Below are 17,911 nucleotides of genomic sequence, written 5' to 3' on the forward strand. Positions count from 1 at the left end.
TTCAAAACCCGTAAAAATAACTTTTACATAACCCAAACTAATCTAATATAACACTAATCTATACTATATTTATTTATATATTATAAATTTATTATTATTATTACATTATTCTTACGGAGTATTATTATGTATATGTGTGTGGTGTAAAATTGGTGTCCTTAAACTCTGCCAAATATCGTGCCTTTTATAGAATGTGAGCAACTTTTTCCCTCCATGCAAGTTGCATGAGTTTTAGTGTATTTCTCATGCAACTTGCATGAGCTTGATTTCCAGCTCATGATCTTTTGTATTATTGCTCGTCGACATAGATTTAAATATAAATAAATATAAAATATAAATAATTTATATAATTATTTATATATTATATTATATTCTCGTGCATAGTAGACTAGATATTTTTGGTCCGTTGCGTCGGGCGTTTCTTCTTGGCTCGGGTCCCGGTTTCGGATTTCCGAACGTCCTCGCGTTCTATTTTATATCGTGTACTTTGTGTTCCGCAACTTGTACTCTTGTCATTTTTAGACGTTCCTCATCAATAATTTGAACCTTTTTAATTGAATCTTGTACATTTGAGCTTTTTAGACCTTTCCATCTTCAATTCGTCGTTTTCGCCTTTTGTCTTCGCACTTATTTAAAATAAACGAATATTACTTGAAAATGGAACAATTGCAACTGAAATCTTGTCTTTCTTGGAGAATAATGTTATGAAATATATGTTCCTTTTTAGCCTTATCATATATCGAAGTTATAATAAGGTTAATCCAAATGAAAAGTCGAAGTTGACTTGTTGAAGCTGTGACAAAATTTGCTAATTTGGAAAGGGATTGCAAAGTTATTTTCGGTAATAACAACGCCAAAGGAGCTAGCACAAATACGTGTTAAACGTTTACTCAGGTTTCGAGAGTGTTTCAGGTGCATAACTATATGCATAAATCTTTCCTTCCGTAGATGAAGTGAGGTTGGTTCATTCTCTCGATTGAGGTGTTTTCAAGAATCATGAAAGGTTTGAACGCAGATTGGAATCGTCAAGATACAAATGAGGTTTAAGATGAAATCAAGTGGCAAACTTGAAGAATTGTTTAGTTTCATATGTTATAGTCAATATTTTAATTCATTTTAATTGCCAATGTTGGTAGTCCACAGTTAGCAATTCAATAATTCATATATAGTTTAATATATAATATTCGAATTATTTAATACGTATCGTGACCCGTATACGTCTCAGACTCGATCACAACTCAAAGTATATATATTATTATAGAATCAACCTCAACCCTGTATAGCTAACTCCCGCATTACTGCATATAGAGTGTCTATGGTTATTCCAAATAATATATATAGATGGGTCGATATGATATGTCAAAACGTTGTATACGTGTCCCGATATTTAAAGTGCATAAAATAAATAACAGAAATTAAATGACGATAAATAAAATTGCGAGAATAGAAATTGCGATAAATAAACTGCGATAAATAAATTGCGATAATTAAATTGTGATAAATAAATTGTGATTAAAATAAAATGTAATCAATTAGCTAGGAACAGTTAGCTAAGAACAGTTAGTGTGGATTCTTAACAAATTTCCTCATAGTTAATTTGTTTATTTCTAACAAATTTTATTTTTGTCAAATGTTTTCTTCATTATGCCACTTGTTGGATTCTGATAAATCAAAATCTAAATATGAAATTGAATGAAAATGGTTATTCTGTGGTGAACGGATACGTATATCTGTGGATGTAAGTAGAATAGTAAATGACTGTTGAATCAGATTCGAAGAGTGTACAGTGTAACTTATTAATGTGGAATCTAAATATTCCTCGGGTATTACCTACCCGTTAAAATATTTTCACCATTAACATTTTGTACAAAAGAATTTTTAATTACAATCTTTATGAAAACATATATACATATATATATTTTCTTCAGATGTAATTATGGATTTAATGAGTAATATAACATTAAATTCATTTGTTTTTCGGTTAGAATTAGAGTACATAATTTCTAAAACATTAGAGATTACATAATCATCATGTCGAACGAAGATAAATAATGTAGAATGATTCGTAGAACGATGATTATGCTCGAGGTACAGAATGAGATATTAGGACATGTGATGTTGAACTTGTGTTGTTGGTGGTACTGTTGATGCCGATGATGTTGCTGAAGCTGGTACGTTTTGCACCATATTCCCCAAATTGATTACTCGAGCGCAAAGTTCGTTGACTTCTTGTATTACTCCGGAATGATTGTAGGTCAGAACGAGCAGATGAATAAGGTTTCAAATTTTTAGATAGTATATAATCATAGCGAGATATTCGGGAAGTGATGGCGAAAATGGTGTTTCGGATTGGTTCGCCGGTAAGTGTTCAGGTTCTTCGCCAAGAGGACAATATGGTGGATGGAAAGTATCACCTTCTTCTTTCCTCCAATGATTAAGTAGGCTACGAACCCATCAGATGAATTGGGGATGGCTGATTGGCTGATTCATTCTGGTGACACTGCTTTCGGAGCTTAGGCAAAACTCCATATCGGAATAGCTGTCGGAATAACTATCGGAATAGCTATCGAAATCTGAGGGACTCGAACTGGTTGAGGGATTCATCTCGTACGATCAGATGAAGGATTTTTGATATGAAATAGATTATAGGATATAGTTTAGTACCCTGCAATACATAATTTACATATGCATATATAATACTAAAATCCCATAAGTTACGGAGGAATCTACGGAAGCTGTCAGGCAAAGGTAACAATAACAGATACGCTAAGATATGAATTTTGTCTATACACTATTCATGCAATCAATGCAGTAAGATGTGTCTAGACTAGGAATGATAAGCAGGTAATTTCTTAAGAATAATAAGTAGATGATTTTCGACTAGAAATAATAAGCAAAACTTTTGACATGCAGACACGGTCGAAGTCCAGACTCACTAATGCATCTAAACAACTATCAGTTAGACACACTAATGCAAGACCTGGTTCGCTAAGACCACCGCTTTGATACCACATGTCATACCCCGTCCTAATCCATCTGGACGAAGTCACCAACATCTGGTCCCATTGCGATGATCGACTCCAAATAATGTCTTTAAAATGAGCAAATGCACAGCGGAAGATTTCTTTCATACCTGAGAATAAACATGCTTTAAAGTGTCAACCAAAAGGTTGGTGAGTTCATAGGTTTATCTTAAATCAATAAAATTCATCATTTTGATACACCACAAGATTTAGATGCTGCATGGTACAAATGGGCCCGAATACTATACCCACCTGTAATGTACATGCGATATCTTTTAAATACAGTACACCTTTCTCGTGTACAAAATCATCTTTCATAAATCTTAGTAACCATACACATATCTTGTGCACAAAATAACATATACATAACCTGTGTATAAATCATTCTCTCGATACATAACATTCACTTTTCATTGCTTTCATAGCTTGGCTTGGCCACCGACCTTAACATATAATGCGCATAATAATATCCCCAAAACAGATCATCTCGTCTGTATAATAATCATATAAACTTCGAAGTACTAAACACCACGCCCACTAGCCCTTCCGTCTAGTGAACATTCTGGGTGGGGGTGTTAAACCCGGTAGCTACCTTTAGGATTCGCGTCAATTAGGCGTGCACTAATTCTCAAAATTAGTGATGTTCCCTAATTCTTAGGTTACCAAGCAATAATAATCAGGGGAAAAATATTCATATCAATTGTGGTAATTATCACGTCCACATAATTCAATGGTGGTAATTATCATGTCCACATAATTCATTCGAGGAATGTTTTGCTTGTGTCTATCTCGTCAAACATTTATAAAAGCATTTCATGTATTCGCAGTTCAAAATGTATTTCAAAAGCATTTAATAAAGCAGTTGTAAAAGTAGCGCATGTATTCTCAGTCCCAAAAATGTAAAGAGTAAAAGGGAATTAAATGAACTCACATAATGTATTTTGTAGAAAAAATACATATGACGAAATTGAACAAGTATAGGGTTGGCCTCGGATTCACGAACCTATATCATTTGTATATATATTAAAATATATAATCGTAATCAAACAAGTGTATATCTATTATTTTATGTATTAAGATTAATGTTCTTATATATATAATTTTATTAATACTTACTTTACATTATGATACTTATTTGATATTTAATTAATGTTACTAGTTAAAATGAAATTTTATGTAGTATTAGTATACTTTCTTTAGTAAATATATCTGTATTTATGTATATATATATATATATATCGTTCGTTTTGTAAAATTATCAATTGTAGTAATACTAGTTTAAGGATAATAATAATACTGATAATAGTAATTTTAGTAAAAATGGTAATTCTATTAATAATGATAAAGTAAAAATAATAGTTTTAGCAAAAATAACATTTTCAATAGTAGTGGTAAGTTTAATAATAATTATCGTTTTTAAATAGAAATTTTTAGTGTTCATAATTAATAACACAAAAATTAATGTTAAAGGGTACTCCTAATATACTAATATTAATGATAAAAACACTTAGATTAATATTAATAATACTCATAATAACTAATAAATAATACTAACAATAATCCTAATCATGTTAAATATAATAATACATACATTAACAATAATAATTATAATTACAATCATAATAATAATAATAAAACTAATAATAATGATAAAATAAATTGATAATGGAACTACCTTTAAAGACCTTTAATAAAAAGAATGCACCCGGTGAGGATCGAACTCGAGACCTCTCGTTAAACATGCCACACGCCTAACCACTACACCGCTTGCTACATCTTTGAATTATTTACAACACTTAATTTCTTAACACATAATCTCGGCCCAACAACAATCCCCATTCATTAAATTCATTTACGGCCCAATATACACCATAAATTCTGCGGCCCAATTAGAAAGTGAGTCCAGCAGCCCAACGATTTCTCTTATAATTAAATAAAAAAGTTTGTAGTGGCCTGGGTTAGAACCCAGGACCTCTCGATTAACAAACATCCTTCCAAACCACTGAACCATTAATTACATTTATGTGATATCTCGCCTGATAAATTACTTAATACGTATAAAACTGTTATCATCATCCCTCATAATTTCATCACCACTTCATCATCCTCATTTTATCTATCATCGACATCATCAATCTTATACATCATCATAACTTATCTCTGTAACATCATAATCCTAATCATAACATAATCATTATTCTAATCTTCTCTAATTTTGATCAAAAAAATAATATTCAAAACCCGTTTTACCTATCATCATCACGTCATCAAACATGGAATCTCATCCGGTAACATCATTGTCGAATCATCATCATCAATTATCACATACTCATCTATCAACAGCGTAACCATCATTTATCATCTTCGTCGTTAATAGAAAAACGCAGCAGTAGCAACTAAAATAAGAAGAAGATGAATAATAGAAACAGAAACATGAGAAGGTACAGCTGCTGTAGCAGCTTATTTTGTTTTCACAGTTCATCATCTCCTTCCTTAAATGGTTTTCGAGTTTGTTTGAACAGTAGCGAAATTATTGTAGTAAAAGTTCGAGCAGTGGTAGCAACCGAAAGGGATGGCAAATTTGTTTGGACAAAACAAGATTACAGTAGCAGTTTATGAGTAGCAAAACAGAAGCAGGATTATTGATCGAAGAAAAAAAAGAAAAAAAATAAAAAAAATGGTTGGTTTGATCAGTTCACGAAAAGAAAAAAAAATATTAGTTTCCATGGGGTTTGCAAACTAAACATGATAGATTGTATAGTTGTTCATGGTGGCCTTGGGGTTTTGGTGAGCTCATCCGAACAAGAACAACATAAACGAAACTCGCTCGAACAGGAAGAGGAAATTAATGATGATAATGGTTCGGTGATGGAATGTGATGGTGGTGTTCGATGATCATGGGTGTCGACGGTGGTGATGAAGGTGGCGGGTGAGGGTGAAGGTGGAGGATGATGCAGGTGTTGTTCACTACCGAAGACATCAAGATGAATTAGATGGGATTGTGTTTGGTTCCTCCATTCTATGTATTATGTATGTGTTGTATATATCTATACATATAACACAGATAGTTGATAGTTGATGATAGGAGACAAATAAAAGAAACTTTAAATTATTAATAATAATATAATTATATTATTTAATATTCATTTCAAATTGAAACGTGATCCTACAGTACAGCAGGCTGCATATTTAGATTTTTCTTACCGACAGTTTTCGCGGGCTGTGTCCATTGCTAAACAGTTAAAATAAAAAATGTTCCTAAAAATCCCGAATTTTTAGATTAAATGTAATTAATTATTTCACTCATTAACTATTTGAAACCTGATCAAAAAGGTTCGATAAATATTTATTTTCTATTCCAATTTATATGTACGGAGTACTAATATTCAAACTTAAAAAGGTAAAAATATATTTAACAAATCTAAGATCTTCGAAATCAATTTACAGTTCAACTTTTATTTCAATCCCTCATGAACATGTACTATATCTATATTAAAACTAACAAAACGTCAACTGAGTGTTACTGACGTTTACTAATTAAGCTCGAAATCATTTATTTTTAATATATTCACATTCTATATATAAACAGTTTTAAAATAGCAAGTTTAATTACTAAAACAAATATATTATATATTTTTAAACAAATAGATTTAATATAACTTTATATATTTACAAGTAATATATTTATATACATAATTATATATATCTATATATTTATAAATATAGTTTCTATTACATCTCATATTATTTTACATATTTAATTCTAACAGTTTAATCATATATTATTTCAATAATATCTATATGCATCTATTTATATAGTTGTTCGTGAATCGTCGGGATTGGTCGAAAGTCAAACGAATATATGAAACAGTTTAAAATATTTGTGACTCAACATTACAGACTTTGCTTATCGTGTCGAAATCATATAAGAATTAAGTTTAAATTTGGTCGGAAATTCCCGGGTCGTCACAGAATCAACCGCTGCTCAGATCAGGAGAATAGTCGCTGAAGGTATTGCGGCCGAGAGAGCTGAACTACTCCGAGAGTTCAACAACATGCGCAACAACAATGGAGGTCCAAATTAACCGTGACCAGGGTGGACCGAGAAGCAACAACGTTTAGGGTCGTGGTGGATGTTCTTACAAGACATTCACTAGCTGTAACCCACACTCTTTTAATGGAACTGAGGGACCGGTTGGTCTCAACCGTTGGTTTGAGAAGTTAGAGTCTGTTTTCCGCATCAGTGGGTGTAATGATGCTGATCGAGTGGGTTTTTCTATGGGCACACTGTCTGACAGTGTGCTCACTTAGTGGAATAACTACGCACAATCCTTGGGTCATGATCAAGCTTATGCCTTACCCTGGGAAACTTTGAAACAGCGGATGATAGAAGAGTACTGTTCACGTAATGAGATTAAGAAGATGGAACGTGATTTTCGTGGGCTGAAGTTGGTTGGTACTGATCTCACTGGTTATAACAAGCGATTTTTTGAGTTGGCTTTGATGTGTCCTGAAATGGTCACTCCTGAGGCTCGTAAGATAGAGCAGTATATTGATGGTCTAACTGAGAATATTCAAGGTGGGGTTACTACATCCAAACCCGCTACTGTGCAAGAAGCTATTGATATGGAGAGCCTGTTACTGGATCAGATTACCCAGCGAGGAAAGGGTACTACTGTCAATGAGGTTAAGTCTAATGATGTTAAGAAGAAATGGAACGGTGGACAAGATAAGAGTAATAATCAGCAACCGTTCAAGAAGAAAGATTCTTACAGTAACGACACCAGGGTCACATGAGCTAACTCTGGGTATAAGGGTAAAAAGCCACAATGTCAAAAGTGTGGCAGACATCACTCTGGCACCTGTACTATTGTAATCTGTGACCGATGTAAGAAGTTTGGTCATTTATCTAAGGACTGTAAGGTGAACCTCAACAACAACACCAACAACAGCATTGCGAGTAATGCAAATAACGCTGGTAATGCTAGAAATTGTTTTGGTTGCGGGCAACCGTGTCATTTCAAGAAGGATTGTCCCAAGAACAACAATGGAACTGCTTAAGGCCGGGCATTCAACATCAACTCTGCAGAAGCTCGTGATGATCAGAACCCAGTCACGGGTACATTTTTACTCAATGATCAACATGTTTATGTTTTGTTTGACACTGGTGCTGATAGAAGTTTTATATCTAAGGATGTTTGTCACAACATTAAGAACCCTGTTTCTCCCTTAGATAATGTGTATTCCGTAGAAGTAGGAAATGGTAACTTGATGAGAGCCGATAAGATTTACCGTGGTTGTACTTTGAAATTAGAGGGTAAACCTTTCGACATTGACATGATACCTATTAAACTGGGAAGTTTTGACCTTGTGGTTGGAATGGACTGGTTAGCTGATAACAAAGCCGAGGTGGTCTGTGACCTAAAGGCTATTCGTATTCCTATTGCCAACGATGAACCTATGATGATATATGGAGAGAGAAGCAACTCACAGCTACATCTCGTTAACTGCTTGAAAGTTCAAAAGTATGTGAAAAAGGGATGTATCGCGTTTATGGCTCACGTAAGCCAAGTTGTATCTGAAGAGAAGAGACCCGAAGATGTTCCTATAGTTAAGGACTTTCTCGAAGTATTTCTTGAAGAACTACCTGGTCTCCCACTGCATCGGGAAGTTGAATTTCAAATTGATTTAATGCCGAGGGCGGCACCTGTGGTACGAGCACCGTATAGACTTGCACCACCAGAACTACAAGAGTTGTCTAGCCAATTGCAAGAATTGTTAGACAAGGGATTTATACGATCGAGTTCTTCACCTTGGGGAGCTCCGGTCTTGTTTGTTAAGAAGAAGGATGGGTCGATGAGATTATGCATCGACTATAGAGAATTGAACAAGTTGACAATCAAGAATCGGTATCCGCTACCGAGGATTGATGACTTATTCGATCAACTACAGGGATCTAGTTGTTACTCGAAGATTGATTTGAGATTCGGATATCACCAATTGAGAGTCAAACACGCTATGGACATTATGAGTTTACAGTGATGCCGTTTGGTTTGACGAATGCACCAGCAGTGTTCATGGATCTCATGAACCGTGTGTGTAAGTCATACCTAGATAAATTCGTCATTGTATTTATTGATGACATATTGGTGTACTCCAAGAGCAAGGAGGAGCATGAGCAGCACTTATGTTCGATACTGACTACGCTTAGAAAGGAGAAATTGTATGTGAAGTTCTCTAAGTGTGACTTTTGGTTACCAGATGAAATGCCCCGTTCATATACATTATAAACGATTCACAATAGTAGATTTCATCGCGAGCTATTTGACCTCTATATGATACAATTTTCAAACCTTGCATTCATTTTTAAAAGACAAACTTTCTTTACATTTAAAGTTGACAGCATGTATACCATTTCATAATACATCCAACTATATTTGACTTAATAATAATCTTGATGAACTCGACGACTCGAATGCAATGTCTTTTGAAATATGTCATGAATGGCTCCAAGTAATATCTCTAATATGAGAAAATGCATAGCGGAAGATTTCTTTCATACCTGAGAATAAACATGCTTTAAAGTGTCAACCAAAAGGTTGGTGAGTTCATTAGTTTATCATAAACAATCATTTTCAATAATATAATAGACCACAAGATACTCATATTTCGAAAACAATCTGTGCAGGTCTGCTCACTGTTGTAAAATCATTCATACAATATATAAACACCTGGTAATCGACCTTAACAAGATGCATATAGAATATCCCCCGCATACCGGCATTCCACACGGTCATGCAAAAAACATACAAACAGGCCACTCTTTTAAATATGATGGTTGTGTACACCTCACAAACAGATCTTATCTTTTAAAGCTGGCGGTTGTATACCTATATCGAAGTACTAAAGCAGTTCAAATTCTCTGACTGGGGCTTGTTAGTACCCATAGATCTATCTTTAGGATTCGCATCAATTAGGGGCTCGGTTCCCTAATTCTTAGATTACCAGACTATAAAGGGGTGATATCCGGTGTACTCGTAACTCAATCGTAGAATGTTTTTAAGTACTTGTGTCTATTTCGTCAAACATTTATAAAAGCGCATGTATTCTCAGTCCCAAAAATATATATTGTAAAAGCATTTAAAAAGGGAGTAATGAAACTCACTATCCAATATTTTGTAGTAAAAATATTCATTCGACGATATTGACAATGCAGGGTTGGCCTCGGATTCACGAACCTATATCATTTGTGTATATATTAGTACACATAATCGTAATCGAATAAGTTTATATATATAACTTATTAATTATATCATTTTTATATTAATAATATATTTATGTTTCATATATTCCTTTTATATATAAAAATATTTTGTTATGTTATATGTGTTAAACATAATTATTTATATATTTCATTTGTTTATCAAAACAGTAGTTCTAAGTTATTATTAGTAATGATAAATATAATGATAATAACATTAATAATATACTTATGTTAATAATAATAATCTTATTATTTATAAAATGATAATAATACTAATATTTATGAAAGTACTAATAAATTGTATCATTTTTATAATAATATTAATAATACTAATCATAATCATAATATTGATAATAATACAAAAATGATAAGTTTGCTACTAATAATATTATTATTAATACTTATAATAATAATAATGATAATAATGATAATAACATAAACTATTTTAATGATAATAATTTTTAATGACCATGTTATTATTAATAATGAAAATAATTAGTAATACAATAATACTAGTAAGTAATAATAATTACATAATAATAATAATAATAATAATAATAATAATAATAATAATAATAATAATAATAATAATAATAATAATAATAATAATAAAATAGACTACCTCAAAAGAATAAGTTTCAAAGAAAAACAGCCCTTGCCCAGGCTCGAACTCGCAACCTCTCGCTAACCGCTAACACCCCAAACCATCTGAATGAGACGACCAGTCCTAATCCATCTGGACGAATACATTACATTTGGTTACATCGCGAGGTACTTGACCTCTATATGATACATTTTACAAACATTGCATTCGTTCTTAAAAGACAAACTTTCTTTACATTGAAAGTTGACGACATGCATACGATTTCATAATATATCCAACTATAATTAACTTAGTATTAATCTTGATGAACTCGACGACTCGAATGCAACATCTTTCGAAATATGCCATGACTGACTCCAAGTAATATCCTTAAAATGAGCAAATGCACAGCGGAAGATTTCTTTAATACCTGAGAATAAACATGCTTTAAAGTGTCAACCAAAAGGTTAGTGAGTTCATTAGTTTATCATAATCGATCATTTTCATCATTTTAATAGACCACAAGAATTTCATTTCCAGTTCTCATAAATATACGTCTCATGCATAGAGACAAAAATCATTCATATGGTGAACACCTGTTAACCGACATTGTGATGACCCGAAAATTTCCGACCAAATTTAAACTTAATCTTTATATAATTCCGACACGATAAGCAAAATCTGTAATGTTGAGTCTTGAAAGTTTTGAAAACTATGTTCATATATTCATTTACCCTGTGACTATTCCTGACGATTCCCGAACCTGTAATTGTAAGTAGAAATGTAAATGAAAATAATTACATATGTAAATAATTATATATAATAAATTAAATATATTAACGAACTATTATGTGATTTAGTTATTGCAAAAGATAACTTAAAATAACTAAAACATGTATTGAATATAAATGATTTCGAACAAAATGTAGCAACGATAACAAAGTGTTAAACGTGTAATGTTATACTTGTTTTAATATATATATATATATAATAAATACATTAATCTAAGTAATAAAGTTGGATATATAAAATATAATTATATATAGTAATTTAAATATATATATATATATATATATATATATATATATATATATATATATATATATATATATATTTATAAACATAATTATTATATGCATATTGATAAAATGTATAAATATTAAATATATGTTATTATATAAGTATTAAGTAATAAAAAATTAATAATATGTAATATTAATATAATAAATTTAATTACAAGTAAAATATAAATGTTAAATATTCAATAAATATATTCATATAATATAAGATATAATTACTAGATATTAAAAATTAAAAATTAATAAATTGTAATATTAAATGTAATTACAAGTTTAGTTATAGTTATTATAATACTGTTACATTCTGTATTAATATTAATATCAGTATTATTAATATTATTAAAATTATAATATTGAAATTTAATACATTTAATTTGTTATATCTATTAATATTATTGTTATTATTGTTAATATCATTATTATTATCTAGTATTATTATAATTTTTATTAATATATTATTATTATTATTAATATATTTATTAATATTAATATAATTAGTATTAATATCTATTAAAATTATTATCTTAACTATTGTTATTTATATGAAGATAAGACTTATTATTTCCATCATTTTTTTTATAACTAATAACATTATCATTACTTATTATTTTTATAATTATTGTTAATAGTATTATTAATATTAATATATTTACCATAATTATTAATATTTATAAAGTATAAATCAAAACACAGATAATTACGGAATTTGCTATAAATCGTTATCTGATCTGTACGAATTGTTTGTTAAAGTAAACATGTTTGATTCTATTTTCAGAACGAGCCAAAATCTGTTGCAAGTCACATTCGACTTTTATTTTTATATATTTTCTTCCTGATCTAATATATACTTGTCGACCCAATCCCTACTAAAAAACAAATACAATCGAATATTAATACTATTGTAATCATTAATTATCATATTATATACACACATTCTGCAATCGTGAACGAAAAAAAAAAATCAAATGTGTACAGCTCGTCTGCCCTGTATTGGTGTCATTCAATCAAAACCTCGAATTCGAAAGTCTTTTCAAAATGTAATAATGAGGAATTGTTAGAAATACTCTATGAAAACTATCTGCAAAGCTCCAATTCCTAATTCTTAATATTTAACCTGAATTCTTGAGTCAAAGTTATTTCCTAAAAAGTCAAACCTTGTGATTATCGTGAAATTCGAGTTTGTTTCGAAGTTTTTAAGTAAATTGATGATTGAGAAAGTTTTCAAGAAAGATTTGGAAACTATTTCATGTAGAAAGTTGTAACTAAAACTGCCTAGAATTCAAAATCATAGTGTGAGTTGTTCTTCGTGATATTCTCACTGTTATTGCTATTTTTTTTTATTAAATTCCTTTCATTTTCCTTACTGTTAATCGCCACAGGTTTTCCTATATTATTTGAGAATCCTAAACAAAAGAATTAGTGTTGTTAGATTGAATTGAACTTGGGTCGACGTGCTGTATGAAGATGATGAACATAATTAAAATAATACGGGTTTTAATTAATTAAAAGGGGATTTAAATCTAAGAAATCGATTTGGTTCAGTGGTGGTGTGGGTATTATCTGATCTAGTGTTCACAGGTTCGAGTCCAACCTGGTGCAAATTTTTTTTAAAGGTAGTTCCTTTTCTCATTATTTTTTTTATTATGATTATTATTATTATAATTATTATTATGATTATTAATGTTATTATTATGATTATAATTATTATTGTTATTGTTATTGTTAGTACCAATTATTATTGTTATAATTGTTATTATTACTAAAGTTATTATAATTACTTAGTATTATTATTATTATTATTATTATTATTAAGTATTAGGATTATTATTATTATTATTATTATTATTATTATTATTATTATTATTATTATTATTATTATTATTATTATTATTATTATCATTATTAAGAACATAATAAAGTTATCATTATAAACATCATGATTAGTGACAAAAATAATGCAACTTATTATTATTTTTGTAAATATTAATAATTGTACCATTTTTAGTACTATTATTATTATTACGAATATGTTTAGGATTATTATTATTGTTATTATAAAACAATACAAGTTATTATTACTCTCACTAATATTAGTATAAATATCATTTTCGTAATTATTAATTTTACTATTATTATTATTAACATAAGTATCAATTTTAACTATATCATTATTTATATTAGTATTACCAATATTAAGAAAGTTATTATTATTAGTAAATCATTATTATCAAAACTATCATTTTTGTTACAAATAAATATTTTGTACCTAAAATATACTTAATACATATATTATAATCATATTAATAGTTTATATATCACATATCAAATATAATAACATTATTTATATAAATACTTATATATAACGCATTAAGAATATTATCATATAATACTAACCATATATATATATATATATATATATATATATATATATATATATATATATATATATATATATATATATATATATATATATATATATATATATATATATATATATATAGTGTTATATTAATATAACCAAATATATAGATATTAAACATTTAAATATATACACGAACTAAATAAGTATAATATATAATTCAAGTTATAATATATAAACTTGTTCGAATACGATTATACATTTTAATATATATACAAATGATATAGGTTCGTGAATCCAAGGTCAACCCTGCATTGTTCAGTTGTTCAATATCGTCATATGTATTTTTACTACAAAATACATTAGGTGAGTTCATTTGCCCTTTTTACTCATTACATTTTTGAGCTGAGAATACATGCAAATGCTTTATTAACTGTTTTTACAATATTTATATGCGTGAGTTTTCATTACTCCCTTTTTATATATATTTTTGGGACTGAGAATACATGCGCTGCTTTTATAAATGTTTTACGATATAGACACAAGTAATCGAAACTACATTCTATGGTTGAATTATCAAACTCGAATATGCCCCTATTTAGTCTGGTAATCTAAGAATTAGGGAACAGACACCCTAATTGACGCGAACTCTAAAGATAGATCTATCAGGCCCAACAAGCCCCATCCAAAGTACCGGATGCTTTAGTACTTCGAAATTTATATCATGTCCGAAGGAGGATCCCGGAATGATGGGGATATTCTTATATGCATATTGTTAATGTCGGTTACCAGGTGTTCAAACCATATGAATGATATTTTTGTCTCTATGTATGGGACGTATGTTTATGAGAAATGAAAATATGAAATCTTGTGGTCTATCAAAATTATGAAATGATTATTCATGATAAACTAATGAACTCACCAACCTTTTGGTTGACACTTGAAAGCATGTTTATTCTCAGGTATGAAAGAAATCTTCCGCTGTGCATTTTCTCATTTTAGAGATATTACTTGGAGTCATTCATGACATATTTCAAAAGACGTTGCATTCGAGTCGTTGAGATCATCAAGATTATTATTAAATCAGTTATAGTTAGATATATTATAAAATGGTATGTATGCCGTCAACTTTCGTTGTAATGAAAGATTGTCTTTTCAAAAACGAATGCAATGTTTGTAAAATGTATCATATAGAGGTCAAATACCTCGCGATGTAATCAACTGTTGTGAATCATTTATAATCGATATGGACTTCGTCCGGATGGATTAGTACGGGGCGTTTCAGTTGGTATCAGAGCGGAGGTCTTAGTGAACCGGGTCTGCATTAGTGTGTCTAACTGATAAGTCGTTAGGATGCATTAGTGAGTCTGGACTTCGACAGTGTCCGCATGTCATAAGTTTTGCTTATCATTTTGTGTCGAAAATTTCCTGCTTATCATCCTTAGGAAATTACCTGCTTATCATTCTTAGTCTAGACACATATTACTGCAATGATTGCATGAATAGTGTATAGACAAAATTCGTATCTTAGTGTATCTGCTAATTCATATCTTAGCATATCTGTTACTGTAGACTTTGCCTGACAACTTCCGTAGATTCCTCTGTAACTTATGGGATTTTAGTATTATATATGCATATGTAAATTATGTATTGCAGGGTACTAATCTATATCCTATAATCTATTTCTTGTCGAAAATCCTTCATCTGATCGTACGAGATGAATCCCTCAACCAATTCGAATTCCTTGGTTTCCGACAGCTATTCCGACATGGAGTTTCAACTAAGCTCCGAAAGCAGAGTCACCAGAATGAATCAACCAATTCAGTTGATGGGTTCGTAGTTTACTTAATCATTGGAGACAAGAAGAAGGTGATCCTTTCCGTCAACCGAATTCACCTCTTGGCGAAGAACCTCAAACACTTACCGGCGAACCTATTCGAAACACTATTTTTAGCCTTATTTCCAGAGTATCTCGAAATGATTATATTCTAACCACAATTCTAAACCTTATTCATCCACTCGTTCTGAACGACAATCATCTCGGAACCATAGAAGAAGTCAACGAGCTTCGCGCTCGAGTAATCAATTTGGAAAATGTAGTGCAAAATGTACCAGCTTCAGCAACATCATCGGCACCAACAGTACCATCAGTAACAGCACCAGTACCATCAACAATTCATGCCTCAACATCTCATTCTATACCTCGAGTATAATCATCATTCTACGTATCGTTCTACATCGATTATCTTCGTTCTTCATGACGATTAAGTAATCTCTAAATGTTTTAGAGATTATGTATTCTAGTTCTAACGCTAAACCGAATGAGTTTAATATCATATTAACTCAATGAATCCATGATTGCATCTGAAGAAAATATATATGTATATATGTATTCATAAAGATTGTAATTAAAAATTCTTTTGTACAAACTGTTAATGGTGAAAATATTTTAACGGGTAGGTCATACCCGAGGAAATATTTAACTTTCATATTAACATGTTATACTGTACATTCTTCGAATCTGATTCAAGTCATTTACTATTCTATTTACATCCACAGATATACGTATCCGTTTACAGCAAAATAACCATTTTCCTTCAATTTCATATTTAAATTTTGACCTATCAGAATCCAACAAGTGGCATAATGAAGAAAACATTGGACAAAATAAAATTTGTTAGAAACAAACAAATTAGCTATGAGAAATTTTGTTAAGAATCCACGCTAACTGTTCCGAGCTAATTGTTCCCAGCTAATTAATTACACTTTATTTATCGCAATTTAATTATCGCAATTTACATTCTCACAATTTTATTTATCGTCATTTAATTTCTATATTTATTTTACGCACTTTAAATATCGGGTCACGATACGTATTAATTAATTCGAATATTATAAATAAAACTATATATGAATTATTGGACTTGTAACTGTGGACTATCGACTGTGGACTAATAATATTGGACAATTAAAATGAATTAAAATATTGATTATAACATATGAAACTAAACATTTATTCAAGTTTGCCACTTGATTTCATCTTAAACCCCATTTGTTTCTTGACGATTACAATCTGCGTTCAAACCTTTCATGATTCTTGAAAACACATCAATCAATAGGATGAATCAACTGCACTTCATCTACGGAAGGAAAGATTTATGCATATAGTTATGCACTTGAAAACTCTCGGAACCTGAGTAAACGTTTAACACGTATATGTGCTAGCTCCTTTGGCATTATTAATACCGAAAATAACATTTCAATTTTTTTCAAAATAGCAAATTTTGTCACAGCTTCAGCAAGTCACCATCGACTCTTCGTTCGAAACAATCTTATTATAACTTTGATATATATGCGTGCTGTTTATTGTTACCGGGGAACCTTTTATATTCCACCATAGTACCATCAGTGTTTAATCATCTAAAAACACAATTCTCCTGAAACCACCTCGGATTGATAACCGATGATTCAGATATCGTAGCTTTAAATGCAGAGGAAACAGAAAAATTGTAGATGGTCTATACAGCCAAGAGTTTGACGATAAAGAAGGGAGTGTTAGGAACGCTCGATAGAAAATTTGGTACTGAAAAATGGATAAAGTTA

Source organism: Rutidosis leptorrhynchoides, chromosome 10 (genome assembly GCF_046630445.1).
Source record: "Rutidosis leptorrhynchoides isolate AG116_Rl617_1_P2 chromosome 10, CSIRO_AGI_Rlap_v1, whole genome shotgun sequence".
Taxonomy (NCBI): Eukaryota; Viridiplantae; Streptophyta; class Magnoliopsida; order Asterales; family Asteraceae; genus Rutidosis; species Rutidosis leptorrhynchoides.